The sequence below is a fragment of the Schistocerca nitens genome, chromosome 1, assembly GCF_023898315.1.
Source record: "Schistocerca nitens isolate TAMUIC-IGC-003100 chromosome 1, iqSchNite1.1, whole genome shotgun sequence".
In the NCBI taxonomy this organism is placed as follows: Eukaryota; Metazoa; Arthropoda; class Insecta; order Orthoptera; family Acrididae; genus Schistocerca; species Schistocerca nitens.
In genome coordinates, this window is record NC_064614.1 from 169,048,489 (window position 1) to 169,070,543 (window position 22,055).

The following is a 22,055-nucleotide window of genomic DNA, read 5'->3' on the forward strand; positions in this document are numbered from 1 at the left end:
GGACTACACGCAGAGCTCCCATACGAGGCGGGCCGCGCCAGCTCAGCCGCGCTCAGCCCGTGCCCAGACGAGCGGCCGCCACCCGCGCGCACGTCGACGCGCCCTGGCGCCGTAAATCAGCAGAGGTGAGGCGACGGCGCGCCGCCCACGCAGCCAGACAGCGGCCGGCAGACAATGGCTGCTGCCCTCTTGTGGCGTCGGCTCACGTCTGCCAGCAGCGGGGCCCCGCTTTACGACGGCTGCCGGCCAGCCAGCAGGAAGCTGGCCTGAGCCGAGGCGAGGTCACGTGTGCTGTGCTGTGCAAGTGTATGATCAGCACTCGTCATCCCTTCACCACATTCGTGCCTACCGTGGTGATACCGGCGACAATTTAGGATGTGTGTTGTTGTGGTCAGCAGTCCTGAGACTGGTTTGATGTAGCTCTCCATGCTACTCTATCCTGTGCAAGCTTCTTCAGCTCCCAGTACTTACTGCAGCACTGCAGCCTACATCCTTCTGAACCTGCTTAGTGTATTCATCTCTTGTTAGCTCTCTACGATTTTTACCCTCCCCGCTGCCCTCCAGTACTAAATTGGTGATCCATTGATGCCTCAGAACATGTCCTACCAACCGATTCCTTCTCCTAGTCAAGTTGTGCCACAAACTCCTCTTCTCCCCAATCCCATTCAGTACCTCCTCATTAGTTATGTGATCTACCCATCTAATCTTCAGCAATCTTCTGTAGCACCACATTTCGAAAGCTTCTATTCTCTTCTTGTCCAAACTATTTATCGTCCATGTTTCACTTCCATACATGGCTACACTCCATGCAAATACTTTCAGAAACGACTTCCTGACACTTAAATCTATACTCGATGTTAACAAATTTCTCTTCTTCAGAAACGCTCTCCTTGCCATTGCCAGTCTACATTTTATATCTTCTCTACTTCGACCATCATCAGTTATTTTACTCCCCAAATAGCAAAACTCCTTTACTACTTTAAGTGTCTCATTTCCTAATCTAATCCCCTCAGCATCACCCGATTTAATTTGACTACATTCCATTATCCTCGTTTTGCTTTTGTTGATGTTCATCTTATACCCTCTTTTCAACACACTGTCCATTCCGTTCAACTTCTCTTCCAAGTCCTTTGCTGTCTCTGACAGAATTACAATGTCATCGACGAACCTCAAAATTTTTATTTCTTCTCCATGGATTTTAATTCCTACTCCGATTTTTCTTTGTTTCCTTTACCGCTTGCTCAATATACAGATTGAATAACATCGGGGAGAGGCTACAACCCTGTCTCACTCCCTTCCCAACCACTGCTTCCCTTTCATACCCCTCGACTCTTATGACTGCCATCTGCTTTCTGTACAAATTGTAAACAGCCTTTCGCTGCCTGTATTTTACCCCTGCCACCTTCAGAATTTGAAAGAGAGTATTCCAATCAACATTGTCAAAAGCTTCCTCTAAGTCTACAAATGCTAGAAACGTAGGTTTGCCTTTCCTTAATCTTTCTTCTAAGATAAGTCGTAGAGTCAGTATTGTCTCACGTGTTCCAACATTTCTACGTGATCCAAACTGATCTTCTCCGAGGTCGGCTTCTACCAGTTTTTCCATTCGTCTGTAATGAATTCGTGTTAGTATTTTGCAGCTGTGACTTATTAAACGGATAGTTCGGTAATTATCACATCTGTCAACGCCTGCTTTCTTTGGGATTGGAATTATATTCTTCTTGAAGTCTGAGGGTATTTCGCCTATCTCATACATCTTGCTGACCAGATGTTAGAGTTTTGTCAGGACTGGGTCTCCCAAGGCTGTCAGTACTAATGGAATGTTTTTTACTCCTGGGGCCATGTTTCGACTTATATCTTTCAGTGCTTTATCAGACTCTTCATGCAGTATCATATCTCCCATTTCATCTTCATCTACATTCTGTTCCGTTTCTATAACATGATGTGTATCGTCTCTTAAATGAATTACAGGCAGAAAAAAAGAACAAAACCTGCTGATATACACTGCCGGAAAAAACTAGTGCACCTTTTGAAGGTTTCCAACTCACTCCAGATTCATTGCCTAAACAGTGCATATGGAGTACAAACCGATATTGCAAGCGGTTGTCAGGTACCAGGTATCGACCCACGCTGAAACACCCATATCATTACGCTATGTAGCCTCCACAGGTGGCAACTTGGCAACTAGAGATGGGAAAACTCGTGCATCCTTTGGAACTAGTTCACGGGTGATCGCTCTTTTTTGGGAACCGTTCAATTTTACTCGTTCACCGTTCATTTGTGCTTGGTATACGGTTCTTATGAAAAATTGAAAATTAGTAGCATAGGTGACTGAAGATGGAAAGCACCAAGAGGGTGCACTTGCCTCCGCCCTGGAGTACACAGTTTTTATTTATAACAGAATTCTCACACACAATTGTAATTTTCGTGATTCTGCGAAACATTTCGTTTAGCCAACTGTAGCTTTATGCGGCTGATCGCAGTGAAATAATATAAGGTGGCCCACGAAAAACCGGCCCCGAGTACAGACTCCTCGCCAATTACGCAGGATTTGTTCACCGCTACCAGCAGGGAAGATAAACATGTAATAATGAGGCAGTGAAGAAATAACAAATAAGCTAATGCAAACAACAACTTCGAAACTATAGATGACGACAGATGACAGATAGGCGACAATGAGCAGTCTAGTACTCGGGGCCAATTTTTCGTTTGCCACCCTGTACCACTGAAATAATATTGTAGAAGTTATCATTCTCTTCACAGAATGTGACACCAGACACATGATTATAGAACGCGGACTTCATTGGGTTCTATGTTGGCCTACCTTCCATAACAATTGACATGCTGTTTTACCTTGGATCTAAAAAAGACGGAAAATGGCCATTCGTGTGTCCCGTGCCGACTTCCTTTGCATGTATAATAATAAAAAATTATTGCATTTCTTCTGCTGTTTATCTAAATAGTGAAATAAGCTGATATGCCGTTTTCTTACCTGAAAAGGTGTATTACATACGATGTAATTTTTAAGTAATTTACGTAGCTATATATATATATATATATATATATATATATATATATATATATATATATATATATGTGAGAGAGAGAAATCTTATGGGACTAAACTGCTAAGGTCATCAGTCCCTAAGCTTACACACTACTTAACCGAAATTATCCTAAGGAGACACACACACACACACACACACACACACGAGGGAGGACTCGAACTTCCGCCGGGAACGTAATTGTGAAATACATTTTAAATACCAGTCATGGACGCTGAATAGAATACGAAAAGAACCTGAAGTTCAGAGTTCAAGAAAGGTTTGAAACAGATCCGGAATGGGCGTGCGCAGCGAACAAAACGAAAAACAACTCGATACTGTACTAACTATGAGCAGTGGAACTGCGACGAGTGGCCACGCGAAGAAGGACGAGTCCGCGTGAGCGAGACCGAAGGGAATGGGACCGAGGCTGGAACGAGACCGGCCGACATGCCGTTCCCGGGAACTGTAAGTAGAAATCCGCGACCGAAGTGAACTATGAAAGACCGTTCCTTTGGACCCGTTAGTTCGCGAACGACCCATCTAGTGGCAACCCAGGCGCTCTCTGGCCTCCAGTGGATTATACAGAGGACGAATACTATCCCTCGTCCTGGTATAGGTTACGCCACGCCTGCTCGACGCGTTCACGTCGTCCATGTAATAGTTGTTGGTTGACGAGTCGCACGAGTCACTTGTTCCATCGTGCTCGGTTCGACCCAAGTCCGGAAATAGTGCTGGCCAAGGAAGTGGCTGCACGTCTTACATATGCTGAAAAGTGGTGCAGGGTAGTGAGTGAATCAGAGCAGATCAAGAATTTGAGGCCACAGTAAAGTTTCATTCTGATCCACGGCTTTACGAATCGCAGTGCGTTCAGTGGCAAATATAGTAAACTCGATAGGCAGACGGAAACTGAAGACACGAGCAGCAGAAACGACGGAACATCCAGTAGCATCCCCCCTGTTCGAACCCATCAGTTAACGTAACAGTGCTCAGCTAAACTGGTAAAAAAAATTGTTCTTACGAAAAATCGTCTGAAGTGGACAGTTTGGGGCACTCTGTCAAATGTGGAAGTATTCTAGGCTTAACTAACAGAGTGGTGCTTTACACCAACCTTGCAGGTCTGTTCTTAATGCGTCTGGTTATTAGTCCTGCTAATATTTTCCATGTGAGAGAATGCTTAAAATTCTGTTGTCTTCACATATAGCTTTCTAGTTTACATGGTTAAATTCAGATAGCCTAAGTGACGAATGGCGTATTACGCCGTGGAACCACAGAGATGATTAGTAGACTGGCAAGAACATATACAGTAGCATCGGTATATGGCAACGAGCGCGAAGGACGTGTAAAAAGAAATGGTTATAAACTGATACGACTACGTTGCCTTTAGAATTTTGACGTAATGGTGAATACACGCGTCATGTTTGGCTGTAATTTTTCGTGCAACCGACGGAAGATACAAACACAGGAACATGACTCAATGCAAGCGTAACTAAACATCTTAGATACTTTTTGCTTTTGTACTGTATGGAAGCCTAAATAATTATAGTTTCTCTTATATGAGATATCAGCAGTGTATAAAAGGCTTATGCATATTTTAAGGGGTTTAATAAATCTAGTGTCAACAGACATAGCGTAATGACGTATTTTACCTGTTTTGATCAACTTCGGCTTTCCTTCGAGTAGTGTGCTCGTTGTGCAAGTGTTCCTATAAGTAGAACGTTGTATTTGCCACAGATAACACGTGTCTTTATTCATTAGGTGTTCTTACGAAAATTATAGTCTGCTTTAAACGTGTGTATACGTAACGCGGTGTTCTCGTCAAACACGATTCAAAGAGTGTGTGTGTGTGTGTGTGTGTGTGTGTGTGTGTGTGTGTGTGTGTATGAGAGAGAGAGTGAGAGAGAGAGAGAGAGAGAGAGAGAGAGAGAGAGAGACTCGACACTCAGGTAGTACGCAAATAGTTGCTCAACTGCAGAATTTGTTCAGACCACCTCGTAAAGCGTAAGTGATTTCGATTTAGAAAATCGTAGTAGCATCATTCACGAACTTCGCAAGGCCCCTATCTTACCTCACCATACGTCAGGCTTCAGTGAAGGAGCGTCTTTGCCAGTCCAGTAATTTATGTCTGTGCGCGGAACAATGCCTCCTCCGCTGGCTGCTGGATGGAGGTAGCTGTCCGCCAGTGAGTCAGTCGAGCCTCCCCCCCCCCCCCCCCCCTCGCCCTATCAAAGCTCGGCTCGCGTCGCGCCCATTGTGGGCAGCGAGCAGCAGCAGGAGGCCGACGGCTTCCGGCGAGGCGGCCCCCACTTCCGGCCAGCACAGCTCTCAGCGAGACACCTGCCCCCGACTCGCTGCCTTGTCCTTATCCACCTCCACCTGCTCAAAACACACGCGCGCTACAACACGTCCACGCGCACACTCCGACGCCCGTTATATCTCATGATAGGTTCATTTGAGAAGTTGCCGGGGAGCGCCAGAAAACAGGCGTTACTGCCCATGAGCAGCTGCGATGACGTAGGAAGCCCGTGCTCAGTTTTTTTTTCTCCTGCTCACATGGTTTTCGTTGCATTTCTGTCTGAAATTTCGTGCTTATTCGGGCATGTTGTTCGGATGGGACATACGGATTTAATGTACTTAGAGAAACTGTTTTATCATACCCTATCCAGATGAACGCAGAATAAGGAAGCAGTCTTTGACGTAATACATCAAAACTAGACTCTACTGCTTCAAGTATTAGTTGACCACAATATTATTTCACCTTGGTGTGAGGGAGCTTCAGTCGCTTTATCGGAAGTTTTTATGGTGATACTTGACATGGGCACGGCGAACCACTTAATAGCGCGTGCGCAATTTTCCTGAAGACATTCACAATGCAATGAATTTCCCTAGTCACCACTGTACTTGTCTAACGTCACCGCGGGTTTCCGACAACGGCCGTGAGAGGTCGAATGCGGTAATATCGTGGTCAGGTTATCCACCCTGCAACATTGTTCCGAGGCCATTTCAATAACGTTTACATATACACAGCACTGCAGACACCTATAATGAAAGAATACATATTTTCTGCAAAAATAAAAAGCTGCTTGTATACATCAGAACTAAGGAGAATACGTTATTTTCATGACCATTTCAAAATGTATATAGTCTTGAGCGACCTTATAGTGTGTAATAAAAGAAACAGGACATCGGAATACTCCGACAGCATCGGAATCTGGTGAAACACACTCAGATGCGTAATTCGGCTTAACCCCAGATAAGTAATAGGTGTAAAATTTTGGACTACAGATGGGTATAAAACAAGAAAAATAAAAATGGTAATTAAGTAATGCATAACCTATTAATTGTGACTTCATTTGAATAAAGTATGAAATAGAAAACTTTTCGATGATTTATCAGCAATTTAAAATTCCTCCTCTCCCCACCCCTCCCCTTAGTGTACTGCGGTTAATGTCCCGATTTACACTGAAATACCTGGAATTAGTCCGCTTCTCGTGGTCTCGCGGTAGCGTTCTCGCTTCCCGAGCACGGAGTCCCGGGTTAGATTCCCGGCGGGGTTAGGGATTTTTCCTGCCTCGAGATGACTGGGTGTTGTGTCATCATCATCATCATCACGGTCGGAGGAAGGCAATGGCAAACCACCTCCACTAGGACCTTGCCTAGTAAAGCGGTGCAGGTCTCCCGCATCGTTCCCCTACCCTCTGTAAAGAAGCACGGGACTTCATTTCACCTGGAATTAAGTTTTGTTTAGTGTGGTTTTCGATATGGCGATTTTCATGGGGTACCAATACCGTATTATCTCTTGTTTGGTCCTTTATTATTGCATAATGGCGTACGTGCCGGGAAATGAAAGTGGGCACGTGAAATAGAGCGAACAGTTGAAACTAGACTGTAGTGTGTAATGAAACACTTCCGCAGAGGCAGTCAGTTTATTCTAAACGAAAAGATCAATAACAGGCCAAATTATTTAGTAACCCGACAAAAATAACTTCTGTTCTGCAAGATCCTTCATGTGTTATTGTTAATAGCTTGGGAATAAAATAATATCGGGAAACTTAAAGTAATGACATAGTCTTCCGTGATTATGTGAAAGTATTTTAATTTCACCTGTTAGCTTACAACCACAGAAATCCTTTTTGTGTTCATTTGACGTTTGAGCTGTAAACGAAGAGGAAACAGCAAATGACGAAACGTTAACACGGGTCACGTGTAGTCTACCCCTCACTACAGCTCTGACTGCTCCGCACACGCGCCAGTCTGGCAGTTTGGGCGCACCAGAAAAGCTTTTCCCGTTAGAATCTGGCTACTTGCTGCTACTGTTCACGCACTAACAGCTCCATTTCAAGTAGCCAGAAGCGGGTGAAGGCGCTGCTCATACGCAACTTCAGCTCTGCGCATGCGCGTGAACCCACTTGCAACGCTCAAACGAACCTGGTGTGAAATGCTGCAAGTGGCTACACAGTCTTTATCATCGTGATAATTCGTACGTAGTATGAAAGCTGATTTTGTTTCAGGATCCTCCACACGAGTACATACACGTGAATATTCGTGTTATGAATTAAAGATTTTTGCTGTAATAAATATTTATTTACGTTCCAGATGTGTTTCGCATTTGACCTTTAAGTCATGCTCAGTGAATTTAACATGGAATAAAACTTTTGATTTTACGCGATGATTTTAGACTCTAAACAGTCTGTAGCATATTTACCATTGGGACGCAAGTGTCCCGTGAATAGAATTCGGAAGCACAGCCAGCTATCCATTATAGGGTTAAAGGAAAGACGGATTCATTACTTCCATCCATTATGTACAAACTTTCAGGGATGATGGAGATGGGTAAATGTGTTTAAGGTTTAAGATATGCTGTTTACAGTCCCTATTTACTAGATATTTGTCTTGTTTTGCGCCATAATACCGTCTCTGAAAGCTTCCTACCCTACGATCTTAACAACAGTACCGGTACGTATTTCCACTGTCAGAGGTGTCTGAGCGGTTTTCGCTTATAACTTTCCATTCTGTCGTTTCCGGACTCCATCATTCCTGAAAGCTCCGGAAGTCATCACGGAATCACCTATTACGTTACGGAACATTAACAGTGAAGATTATGCACAGGATGAAGTATTTAGATTCCTTCATTAACATCTCGCTGTGCGGAGAAAGGATGTCAACATCTATTGCCCATGTAATATACACCAAGGTGGCGGAAGTCATGGGATACTACCTAATATAGTGTCGGACCACCGTTTGCCCGGCGTAGTGCAGCACCTCTACATGGCATGGAGTCGTCAAGTCGTGGTAAGTTCCCTGCAGAAATACTGAGCCATGCTGCCTCTATAGCCGTCCGTAACTGCCGAAGTGCTGCTGGTGCAGGATTTTGTGGACGGACTGACCCTTTGATTATGTCCCATAAAAGCTCGGTGGGATTCATGTTGAGCGATCTGAGTGGCCACATCACTCGTTCGAATTGTTCAGAACGTTCTTCAAACCAGTCGCGAAAAACTGTGACCCATTGAGATAGCGCACTGGCATGGGAACATGAAGTCCACAAATGGCTGCGAATGGTCTCCAAAGAAACCAGACAACCATTTCCAGTCAATGGTCAGTTCAGTTGGACCAGAGACCCAGCCAGCACCATTATGGAGTCACCACCAGCTTGCACACTTTCTTGCTGGCAACTACTTACGTCCATCGCTTCGTGGAGTCTGCGCCATACACTAAGCGTAACATCAGCTTTTACGAACTGAAATCTGGATTTACCTGACGAGGGTACGGTTTACCAGTTCAGGGTCCAACCGATACCGAAGCCCAGGGTAGGCGGTGCAGGCGATGTCGTGCTGCCAGCGAGACACTCGCGTCGGTCGTCTACTAGGTAGCCCACTAACGCCACATTTCGGCACGCTGTCCTAGCGGAAATTTTCGTCCCACGGGGCTTATTTCACGCACTGGTCGTCTGTTAGCACTGACAACTTTAGGCAAAAGCCGTTGGCGTCGGTCGTTGAGTGTAGGCAGTCTTCCACAGCGTTGTCGTGGTGAGAGGTAATGCTTGAAATTTGCTACCCTCGGTACTCTCTTGACACTGGACCTGAGTATTCAGTTCCCTAACGATTTCCGAAATGGAATGTCCCATGCGTCTAGCTCCAGCTACCACCTCATGTTCAAAGTCTTAATTACCGTTACCCAGCCATAATCACGTCGAAAACCTTTCCATATGAATCACCTGAGTACAAATGAGAGCTCCGCCACTTTACTGTCCTGTAGCTTGTATACGCGATACTACCGCCATCTGCTTATGTCATATCGCTACCCCATGACGTTTATGACCTCAGTATTTCAATGCAATTCCTGTTGGATGCCATTCTAAATTGATGTAGTGTCTAACCCAGTATGGTCATGCTATGGTGATGGAGTGGACATAGTTCTCGTGAATGTTTTTTTTTGGGAGGGGAGGGGGGGAGGGGGGGGAGGGGGAACGTTCGTAACGTTTTTCAAGAATTTCTCTTTGTTGGTTGGTTGTTTGAGGTTTAAGGGACCAAACAGCAAGGTCATCAGTCCCTTGTCTCAAATTTGGTCCATTCCGCTAATGTGACATCTCAGGAAAGTCAGAACAATAAAAGGGAAAAGGCTAAAAACGTAAATGGGCAGTCATGTTGTCAATGGTAAAAACAAAACGAGGGAAGTCAGCAAGAGAACGAACCCAACGCTATGCTGAAGCAGCATAGGCAAGACCACCTGTGACTTAAAAGGTACAACCGCTAGAATGTAGAAGTACGTATGGGAAAAGGAGACTAACCAATCTTTTTTTTAAAAAAAAAAGGTGAATCGGGAATCTCCTAACACTGCTTACAGTGGGAGACACCCAAACACTCACCGCCCTGCCCCAATACCAGAGAGATGAAAAAACTTAAAACTGAGAATAAAAACCACTTTCCCGGAGGAAACCGAGAACCAGAGAGACCATCCGGGAATCGTCAGCCAACATCAAAGGTAAACTGTGGGGGAGTCTGTACTTAGCACGCAGAGCCAAAAGAAGGGGGCACTCAACCAAAATGTGGGCTACTGACTGGAAGGCTCCACAACCACAAAGTGGGGGTGGCTCATCACGCAAAAGAAAACCATGGGTCAGCCTGGTATGGCCAATGAGGAGACGACACAGTGTGGTCGAGTCCTTTCGGGAGAGGCGGAAGGAAGAACGCCATGGGCCTGGTGTCACCTTAATTGCACGAAGTTTATTAGACAGGGGAGTAGCCTCCCAAGAATTGGCCCATGACTGTGCGGAGTGGGATTTGATGTGAAGCCGTAAATCCGCTGCAGGAGGGGTTACAGAAAACGGGGGGTAAGTGACTGCTCCCCTAGCCAAACGATCAGCGAGCTCATTACCCGGGATACCCACATGGCCAAGGACCCAAAGAAGTCAATGGAACAAGCAGCACGGTGAATATGAGCGAGATGGTCATGGATGGCAGAGACCAAGGGATGGCGCGAAAAACACCGGTCAATAGCAAGAAGGCCACTCATCGAGTCCGTACATAACAAAACGCGGTTGTGCTGGGACTGTTTCATAAAGGTAAGGGCCTCGGAAATTGCCATCAATTCCGCAGTAAACACCCCACATGTAGGTGGCAGATGATTTTCCGTTCCGACAGAGGACGTGAAGGCATACCCCACATGATCAGCAGATTTAGAGCCATCAGTGTAAAAAACAACAGCATCCCGAAACTCCCATAAAATTTGGCGGAAAATTTCTCTTTGTAGCGAACGATAAAACTAATGTGTAGACCGTATCCTCCTCACTTGAAGAAAGAGTGTATCTGGAAGGAAAAGTTAATTCCTCCGTGAGATAGCGTCACTTTTCCAGCATCCTGGATACCACGGCACGACAGATTGAGAGTTAACAGATATTTGGATGTAGTGCCGCGGTTAGAGGCGCCATGGTTCAAATGGCTCTGAGCACTATGGGACTCAACTGCTGAGGTCATTAGTCCCCTAGAACTTAGAACTACTTAAACCGAACTAACCTAAGGACATCACAAACATCCATGCCCTAGGCAGGATTCGAACCTGCGACCGTAGCGGTCTTGCGGTTCCAGACTGCAGCGCCTTTAACCGCACGGCCACTTCGGCCGGCAGAGGCGCCATGGTACGGATTGCGCGGCCCCTCACGCCGGAGGTTCGAGTCCTCCCTTTTGTGGCGGTGTGTTTTAGCCTAAGTTTGTTTAAGTAGTGTGTATGAGTAGGGGCCGATGACTGGTCCCTTAGGAATTCACCCACATTTGAACTACGCACAGTTGATAAACTTTAGCCCTCAGGAGACATTAACCAGGTGGTGTTTGTGGTAATAGGGAGGGGGCGTGCCATCCTTACATCCTCAGCTGTGTTGTTGATATGATGATGGATGAAGATGATGTGATGGGTTTGTGGGGCGCTCACCTGCGCAGTTATCAGCGCCAAAACGATCTCACAATTTTTACACGGTCCATTTTCTTTTTACAATCCAATCTAGTCACACTCACAAAATGATGAGGACAACACAACCACCCAGTTCCCGTGCTGATAAAATCCCAAACCCGGCTGGGAATCTAACCCGGGACCCCGTGATCCAGAAGCAGCAAAGTTAGCCCACTTTTTTGTTGAGCTCATTTTGTTCTATATTGTTCGTTGAATTTGTTCGGGGCGGACGTCCGATGACAGCCATTCGGGTTTATCGTTGATCTGTTCCCTCAGTTTTTTTTATTGCAGAGGGCAGCGAACCATCTGACCGAACACGCCGAGCTACCGTACCGGCTATTATATGTGGAAAGCTTCACGATTTTGCGTGTCATCCTTGCGCAGGGGCCATGGTAATCTTCTCTGTATCGTTCCAATTTTAGTATGTGTACTGCCAAAGGGGGTACAGCCCCTAGACCACGAGCTGCGGACCCTCTGCTGTGTGTTTCACCGTTTTGTAGCAGAGGCGCCGATTCAGCCCGCTAAGTTTTCAGAGCAGACGCGGCGGGCCAGAATTAGCTGGACAGCCGTATGCTCGTGGGCACACGTCAGGGCCCGTTCTGTCCACGAGTTTCATCCGTAAACTGAGCGCCGCGCCGCGCAGCGCCACACGTAAACCGGGCGCTTGTTAACTGCTGGACGCCGGCGGCTCAGGCAGCCGAAACCCGGAGCCCGCCTATACTAGCAGCCAGTGTTGACGCGCCTCGCCGGCTCTGCGTGTCAACACTCACCTCCCACGTCACGTCGGGCTCTGCCGGCTAAACACACGAGCCTCGAGATCTCTCGCGGCACACTCGCAGCGATTATTATTCGGTTACACCACTACCCCTCCTTCTACAAACACCGTTCGGCATCCACAGCCGGATAAAAGCCGCCTCCACACATTGTCAAGCATTGTACGCTACAGCTATAGGCAGTCAGCACGTGCATGAAGCTCACTCGTTGCTGGTAACCTTGCCAGTTGCTCCGGAGTGGGTAGAGGAACTCGTGGGTCGAATATACGAGGGTCACTCCAAAATAAATGCACACTATTTTTTTTCATCCATCTTTTATTCTACATGCTTGAAAGTGTGTAATACATCCTTTAGGAACAATATTTTCATTTCTTCACATAATTTCCATCCCTCTCAACTGCCTTATGCCATCTTGGATCCAGCGCCTGTATACCCGCACGGTAAAATTCTGGACCAACCTGTTGGAGCCATTGTTTGGCAGCGTGCACAAGGGAGTCATCACCTTCAAACCTTGTTCCACAAAGAGTCTTTCAGTTTCCCAAAGACATGATAGTCACATGGAGCCAGATCAGGACTGTAAGGCGGGTGTTTCAGTGTTGTCCATCCGAGTGTTTTGACTGACATGTTGCCGTGCATTGTCGTGCAACAGCAAAACATCCTGCTTTTACCGGTGTGGTCGAACACGACTCAGTGGAGCTTGAAGTTTCTTCAGTGTCGTCTCATATGCATCAGAATTTATGGTGGTTCCACTTGGCATGTCGTTCACAAGCAATAGTCCTTCGGAACCGAAAAACAACGTAGCCGTAACTTTTCCAGCAGAAGGTGTCGTTTTGAATTTTTTTTCTAGGGTGAATTTGCATGATGCCACTCCATTGATTGCCTCTTCGTCTTTGGTGAAAAATGATGGAGCCATGTTTCATCACCTGTCACAATTCTTCCAAGAAATTCATCTCTACCATTCTCTCGTACTGTTCCAAAAGTTGGCTACATACCGTTTTTCTTGTTTCTTTGTGAGCCACTGTCAATATCCTGGGAACCCAACTGGCACAAACCTTTTTTAACGCCAACACTTTGGCTATTCTGCAAACACTTTCTTCCCCTATCCCAACGTAGCGTGACAATTCGTTCACTGTTATGTCAGCAGTCACCAATTCGTTAACTCTCTGCACATTGTCTGGAGTGTGTGCAGTACGAGGCCTGCCGCTGCGACGACAATCCTCAATATTGCCGTGCCCGCTTGTATCACACAACCTGCTTGCCCACCTACTAACTGTACACCGATCGACAGCAGCATCTCCATACACTTTTTTCAACCTCTTGTGGGTCTTTCCCACTGTCTCGCTTTCACAGCACAGGAATTCTATGACAGCACGTTGCTTCTGACGAACGTCAAGTGTAGCAGCCATCTTCAAGACATGCTGTGACGGCGCCACTCACTGAAACACGTGGAACTAACTTTGAAAACAAGCGGGAAGGATGTATCTACATACTGTAAGACTTTCACACATGCAGAATGAAAACTATTTTTACAAAAATAGTGTGCATTTCTTTTGGAGTGACCCTTGTATAACTCAACAGCGAGGCGTCTTTGTAATACACGCAGCGGAATGATAAATACGTCATTTTACTCATTATTTTAATCTTTGTGTTTTCTTGCCCAATTACATACGAATATCTGTATCTTCGCAGCCCAACCAACTATCATCACTAGGAAACCTTAACTTTATTAACACTCCGAAAGTGTCTTTGAAGTTCAGAGGCGAGAGGGACCAATTTATCATTGCCTTAATTTCGCTCCTCTAATAGCAAGTGATGTGCGTATTTTTGAAGTCTGTCTTGACTTGCCGTTGCTTTGTGTGACACACAGTACAGGAAATTACACATTTATTTTATTTTCCTGTAAGTCAGGAACATTGGCTTTTATGTAAAAAAGATTGTCTTGAGCACCAAAACGAAGCAGTCATTAGAAAATACCCAGATAAAACTAATTATTTGAATTAATTCATGTAGTAGCCTGACTTACCGAGAAATGCACTCATTATTAAATGCTGTAAGTTGAAGTATTTTTTTTCGTGGAAAGTTGAAATACAGCTTCACCGGTGGCTCACGGGTTTACTGTCTTGGTGGATAGTAAAACTATTCCATTCGACAATGATGTCATTCCAAAAACATCACTGGAGAGCACGTGGAAGGTGTGGCGGTGGGACTAAGTCCCATCTCACCCTCCGACGGTGAAGTTCAGGTCGCAGGCAAACATTAACTAACTACGAACTACATTACTTATGAACAGTGGTGGTTGACCATCGAGTGGTCAGATCAACACTAACGTTTCATTAGTGACCGTAACATTGCTATTGTTAGCCATGGTCAGAATCTGAGCCCTTGCGGATGGTGAGAGGAACAGGGTGTTGGTGCCAGTGCCGGGGAGGCGTTGTGCCAATGTTTTGTAAGCCAGCGACCGTGTCGCACAGGGCTTCTACTTTGGTATAGACGCCTTGCCTTCCCTCGCGTGGACGTCTTGAGAGTGGCCATGTCCGTTTTCTTGTGGAGGGTAACTGCCTTCGTTAGGGGAGGGGCATGCTGTCTCCACCGAAGCATCTTATTCTGCAGGAGCTAGAGGATCTGCATCCGGGAGGCACTAATCGTAGCCCACGCAGTGGAGCCATAGGTGAGGGAATGGTGGACAACCATACGGTACAGCCGGAGCTTGGTGTCGAGGTTCCGTTCCCTGCTGGTGAACATTGGCTACAACGCTTTTCTCAGCTCGAGTTCTTTTTGGGTTACAAGTTCCGTATGGCGATGGAAGAACAGCTTTTTATCCATCCGGTTATTTTTGTAACAACATTTGTGGCTGTCCGCGTATGACATTGCTGCAAGAGAGGGGCCATCAAAGATAACATTAACAGGAATTTGTCTCTTTGCAGATACATTCATTGTTATTAAAGAAACTGCATTCTTCGGTGAGTGTAGTGCTCGTTATTTCACTGTACCTGTTGTTATTACTGGACTCGTTCGAACCGAAGTGTAAACAACGTTTTAACAGCGTTTCTGAACGTAATTTTAAGGCATATCTTTGCATACACTTCCTCGTGGACTAACACCTTTCCGCTGGTGAGAGACCGGACAGCGAAATAACAGAGCAAAATAATAATCAAGAAGAAAATACAGAAAATACGCAACTGATGTTCCATGAAAGAGTATTTTCTAAGTTTTTCAAAACACTAAAAATAAAACATTATTAGTTCTGTGCTATGCGAGTCTTTCGTAAAACAAGAACAAACAAAATTGTCGTAAAATTTCAAGGTTAAATTCATATTCGGATGTGAATTTTAAAATTTCTTACAGGTCTCAATGTAGGCGTCATGTAAGCACTGGGTCCTGGTACAGAATCCAGTTTGCTTGGCATATACATCCGAGATCTACAAAGAGTGATGTAACAAGCAGTTCGTCAACACACACAATGCAGCCTGTAGTATAACGCTGCTGACACTTCGCAGTATATCTTTTCTTTGAAACTGTGGCAGTCGCATTTGTTTTATTCCGCGTCGCTTGGGTCCTCAAACCTAAGAGCTGTCGATATGAACAAAAGCTTTTCTTATAATACTGTGGAAAATATGTCACGTCCCTCCATATGAGAAAGATGTAGCTACACATTACTTGCCAGATATCAAGACTGCTGTGAATACAAGTGAACCTATATTACTTTTCAGTTCAAGAAAGTCAGTGTCATGTGCAAAAGGTAGGTTGTTTACCATTTTTACTGTACGGCCTCTGCACAACCTCATCGAAAAGTGGGGTAAAAAGGTGCTCCTTTGCGCAAATTAATTACGAGATACTATCGATAGATCTTGATAACTGTGATAATTGAGAAGCTCATTTCCAGGAGGTACCAAAATTGAAAGATGAGAACAGGTGACAGCACTACTTTGAACCATTACCTATGTAGTAAGAACTGTTACGTATGCCACAACGTACCGATCCGCAATGTATTTCCCCGCAAGATTTTCTGTTCACGGCGAAGACTATCAAATCCAGTGTTATCTCTTTTCCAATAAATACCAAATCTCGGCATCCAATCGCTGTTCCTCTTGGTAATGACGTCACAACGAAATGCCGACCTTTCTTTACATGATATTGTATGTAATGAGGACGAGCCTGGCATTTTTTTATTTTCATTGTGAGCTTTTAATTAAATTATGGAGTCTGATGGTAAGGTGTCAGGCAAATCCAACACTTTCCATGAAAACCCTGACATGATAAACAAATCCAGTAGTATGTCACATAGCTCCGAATAAATCGCGACATTAAATTAACCAAAGTAATACGAGTAACGAGTGAGCAAATGGAATACCACAGACTAACACAAGAATGCCTAAATGTATGTCATACCTTCCCACCGTGAGACAGACGCAGTTCCGAGGGGAGAAACGAGAACAGAAGCCGAGAGCAGAACCGTGTTAAGCTGGAAGGCCCTACGATAAGGGACGGACACCCACGTCACCAGCTAACCACCAGGACCACCCCCCAGCCCATGTTAAAAGCTGGAGCCCTCCAGAAGAACAGTATAGATCTTACGATAACACAAAAAGGGCTACCCCCAGCCGCAAGTTTTAGCGTGAGACTTTTTCGCGTCTCCGTTACGTTGCAAACTTTAAAAACATTGCCCCACCACGAAAAGTATAACGTTTCTCATTGGATAGACAGAATGTCTGTAGGCTGAGCTTTTAAGGTTAAGATTGAGACCCTGATTGGTCAGATGAAAACACAGCCAGATAGTTTTTTTAAACCAACTTCGGTAAATTGTAGTAAGGAGAAGTTAGAGAGTTGCTTCAGAGACGGCGAGGTGAGCGGAGCTATGCTGTCCGCCGCCCCCTGACGAACACCGACAAGGTAATGAACGCACGCGATGCCGCATAACAGCGTATATACCTTCACTCAGAACTGCAGAAGTCTCATCTGTTACACCCCCTTTTTGCGTAATACTAGTGTCGATCGTCAATTAAAGCTCATGGTGTTCACATTTGCCACTTGAAGTAAAAATCTGAAACGCGATGATTTTTCTGTTATATAGTTATTGAGAAGCCACATCAGCCACTGTAATTTACGACAAGTTAGATAAGTAATTAAAGATAATTGAGGGTCACTGTAGACCATTTTGATAGTTTTCTCTTTCGTGAAACTTAATTTAAACCTAGATTATAGATGTGATATGGCATAGGTCATCCTTCGATCCATTGTAGAACTTTGAAACCAACTCAGGGAATATTCGTTCACATTTTTGTTGAAGCAGTTGGTTTTTACCATCCTGTATTAAAACATTTCCTTTTATCAATAGTGCAATTTATAAACAATGTTTAGTGAGTAGAATAAAATTTTCAATGGTAAACTTAACTGCTTTTTCGACGTTATTACGCCAGCTAACTAAAAATAGGAAAGCCTTGAACCCCTTCCACTAAATTTGGTTAGTATTAAGATTCTTTTACAGGGAGTGCAGTGGAGCTGACGCTGAAATCATTAAGTATTTGGTTATATCATCGCTAGTCTCACTGAACTCTTCTGAATTCTACAGGTCATGTGTGGTCTGGCGTCTCCTTACCAGCAACAGGTCCCAGGTTCAAACTAGTCAATTCCCCCCCCAAAAAAAAAAAAAAAAAAAAAAAAAAAAAAAAAAAAAAAAAAAAAAACACGCTCAGAGCGTCGTTGCGCGAAAGTGGTAGGGAGACACGACATAGAACAAAGTGACACCACGCTAAATGTTAGATGATATCTGATGAATACTGTGAATCACCTACAGAAACTCCAGACCAACAGTTGCCGAACTTGACGACTAGCTCCCAGAAGGTACCAAATCCATTTTTATTTATGCAGTAACAAAAATTAACAGAGATACTTTGTGTACTGTCTCTCAATATTTGTCTGAATGTAACAACAATGCTGCAAAACATTCAGATGCTATTGTGACTGTAAAACTTTGTCTCTACTGTTAAATTTGATTTTATGGATTTGGTACCTTTTGGAAATAGGCTTCTCAGTTATGGTTGACTATGTTATGGTTGTTACTGACAAAAGCGCCAGACGAACAATAATCACGCAATTGGTATCAAACGTCTATGAGACGTCACTGCTGCTTTACTGAAGGTTGTATACGGATAAAGGCACCCCTCTATCACTTCAAGAACCCAGCTCTCCAACTCAACGACACACGGAGGAAAATAGCGAAACGACACCGCAAAGGGAGGGGATGACTATTAGGGCGTTCGACAGCCGTCTCACAGACGTATGTTACCTGTTCGGGTACTTTGAACACATTTCCGAAGCTTAATTTTGGGAACTCCAGTTACCAAAAGTACTCTGAGGCAATTTAACTCTGTTTATTGCTTTTGTTTTCCAAACTGTCACCTTCAAGTTCTCACAATAAACACAGTGTGCTGTGCTGTCTCCTTTGTGGTGAGTTCGTGATACACTGTTGGAGTCTTGAGAATAATTTCAGATCTCCTTTGTCATGACCTCTACCAAGTTCTTGGATTCGTTCACTGCAGGTTGGATGAAATTTTTTTGTATGCAGGAAACTTCTCAATAACTAGGGTGCCATTCTAATTTGGTTCCTGCAGTTCACCTATCTCTGTTTCGTCTGATGTCTGCTCTTTTACACTAGTTATCAAATATCTTGGGATGCAATTTTGCAGAGGAAATACTTCCTAAGTCTGTCGTCAGATAGTCGAAACTGTTTTACATTATGGCTAAATTTAGTTGCTGTATTGATACTGCTTGCTTTTAATATTTTACTGTAACTATGACTTTATTTTTCGTTTAGTTATATAAAATTTCGAGAATATAAAAGGAAGCTGTACTACTGACTTGATAACGTACATTGCACTTACGAAACATACCTGCAGGAGGGGATTACTGCGTGACGTTAATTTCCTCATTTGCAGATACTTATAATTGTAATGTGCATTACCGCACATTGATTTTGGTCGAGTTATTTTTGCTTTTTCCGTTAATAGCCTCTTCACACGAGAAGTAGTCGAAAAATTGATTTCGTGGTTTTGCAAATTTCTGGATTATACTGGAGAACAGGGGTTTATATCACCAAGAAAGAATTAATCAGGTCCTTAAAAAACAGACACACGGGACGAACGTTCAAACACCGCCACTTCCGCGCTGCTTTATAATTAACCCTACACTGCCTTTCTTAGCGTAACTGCTGCCCGCTCTCAAAAGCAGGTCAGCCAAGAAGTCTTGACCACAGAGCGTGTAATTAGCAGGGGGGTACAGGATGGAGGTGTGTGGAAAATTACAGGCTGGTGACCGCAGCCATTGTCCACAGTGATTGCGCCACCTGTGACGACCTGAGGGCACTCATCCGCCTTCGCGCCTACGTCGAGCACCTTTCTGATCTGACAGCCGATATTTTGAATTAATTGTTTTATGGAAATGGGCAGGGAAACCCACGGATCCTAACGTGCTAAGTGCTTGTTGTCTGTCATCCGTACACCGAGCAAGCAGTAAAGGAAACAAAAAGAAATTTGGAATAGGAATTAAAGTTCAAGGAGAATCAATAGAAACCTGGAGGTTTGCCGACGACATCGTAATTCTATCAGATACAACAGAATACTTGGAAAAGATGAACAACAAAAGCAAGACCGATCAGGTGAAGCTGAGATAGATTAAGAAACGAGACACTTTTAGTAGTAGATAGGTTTTGCTATTAGTCAGCAAAATAACTGATGACGGCCTTAGTAGAGAGCACGACTGGCAAAAAAGAAAAGAGCCTTTCCCATCTTACACTCCCTCCCATCCTCCACCCACCGTCCCACACTCAATTTCATACCACTTCTTGCTCCTCACCTTCTCCTGTACCTCACACTCCATCACACTGCAACACACGTCCACTCATCATGCTTTCCCCCTCCCCTACACCGAAAAGAAAAAAATCCCTCCAGCACTATTCCTTCCCTAGTCATACACAGTATAAAAATACATAAACGTAATTTAATGGAATTACACACATATAATAATCTAATTAAAAAAGAAGTTGTAGGTCGAAGACAAAGTGGAAAGGTTGTGTTGGCAAACACTACAAAACACAAACCACAAACATACTTACAAGGGAACCTCCCCATCGCACCCCCCTCAGATTTAGTTCTAAGTTGGCACAGTGCATAGGCCTTGAAAAACTGAACACAAATTAATCGAGAAAACAGGAAGAAGTTGTGTGGAACTGTAAAAAAATAAGCAAAATATACAAACTGAGTAGTCCATGGGCCACATAGGCAACATCATGGACAATGTGAGCTCAGGAGCGCCGTGGTCCCGTGGTAGCGTGAGCAGCTGCAGAACGAGAGGTCCTTGGTTTAAGTCTTCTCTAGTGTGAAAATTTTACTTTATTTTTGCATAGTTATTATCTGTCCGTTCGTTCATTGACGTCTCTGTTCACTGTAATAAGTTTAGTGTCTGTGTTTTGCGACCGCATCGCAAAACCGTGCGATTAGTAGACGAAAGGACGTGCCTCTCCAATGGGAACCGTAAACATTTGATCGCAAAGTCATAGGTCAACCGATTCCTCCACAGGAAAACAGATCTGATGTATTCTATACGACACTGGTGATGGCATGTGCGTCACATGACAGGAATATGTTGTCGACCCACCTAACTTGTACACTTGGCGAATGGGTAAAAAAATTCTTCTACCTTGCCCGATTTAGGTTTTCTTGTGGATGTGATAATCACTCCCAAGAAAGTGATGAAAACATAAGAGTTTTTCACATAAACTGAAAATAAAAAATAAACTTTTCACTCGATGGAAGATTTGAACCAAGGACCTTTCGTTCCGCAGCTGCTCACGTTACCACGAGACCACAGCGCTCCCGCGTTCCCAGTCTCCTTGATGTTGCATATCTTCCCATGAACTACTCAGTTTGTATATTTTGCTTATTTTTTCACAGTTCGACACAACTTCTTCCTGTTTTCTCAATTGATCTGTTTCAGTTTTTCAAGGCCTATCCACTGTGCCAACTTATAACTAAATCTGAGGGGGGTGCGATGGGGAGGTTCCCTTGTTAGAACAAAAACTAACAGAATACAGAGGTATGCAAAAAAGTGTTGTGAGAAACGTACGAAATGCGTAGTGCTGCAGAACTAAAAATCAGACCAAAATTATCAGTGTCTAATGCAGAAAAACAAAAATGTGCTAACAGGTGGCATTTCCCGATGTAAGCGAGAAATCAAGCGAAAATCACCTTAAGTACAAATTAACATATTCTTAACGAACTTTTTTGATCTAAAATCAAAAAGTCAAAACTTAATTACAGACCATTGATGATGCTTTACCTCAATAAAGCGAAACGCGTGTGGTGAAAAAAAATGCGCATTTTTGTAGTTGGAACGACAGAACAAAAATACTCTCAACAAATCACGCTTGCCAGGATAGAGTAGCATGGAGAGCTGCACCAAACTAGTCTTCGTGCTGGAGATAGCAAAAACACTGTGTGGGATGCACCATATAATCCATTAAATGACAAACCTTTTTCCATTACTATAATGAGATGTCAGTATGTAGTCTTTGGGAATAGCAATGAAGAAACCACCTCAATTTGTTACGCATTCTTGTGTCTACCAACAAAAAGACCAAGGAGAAAAACCATTGTACATGGTAAATTTAGTTCACCAGTGGTGTGCATATACACGAGTGTCACTTGAGGGTTAAGTGACGAAAAAATTATTTCGGCAAATTATGATTACATTGGGTGCATATTTTGTTGTATAACTTAGCGATTTCGACAATTTTATCTACGGA

The 22,055-nt window shown here is 44.1% G+C and overlaps 1 protein-coding gene and 1 non-coding gene across 2 annotated transcripts in view; both read right to left on the minus strand.

Moving 5' to 3' along the window:
• LOC126234570 (rap guanine nucleotide exchange factor 6-like) overlaps nucleotides 1–22,055 on the minus strand; it is a 224,819-nt gene that overhangs the window by 163,281 nt on the left and 39,483 nt on the right. The window lies entirely within an intron of this gene.
• LOC126205222 (U6 spliceosomal RNA) lies at nucleotides 11,823–11,929 on the minus strand. The gene has a single exon (XR_007540553.1). It is a non-coding gene; the product is annotated as a U6 spliceosomal RNA (small nuclear RNA).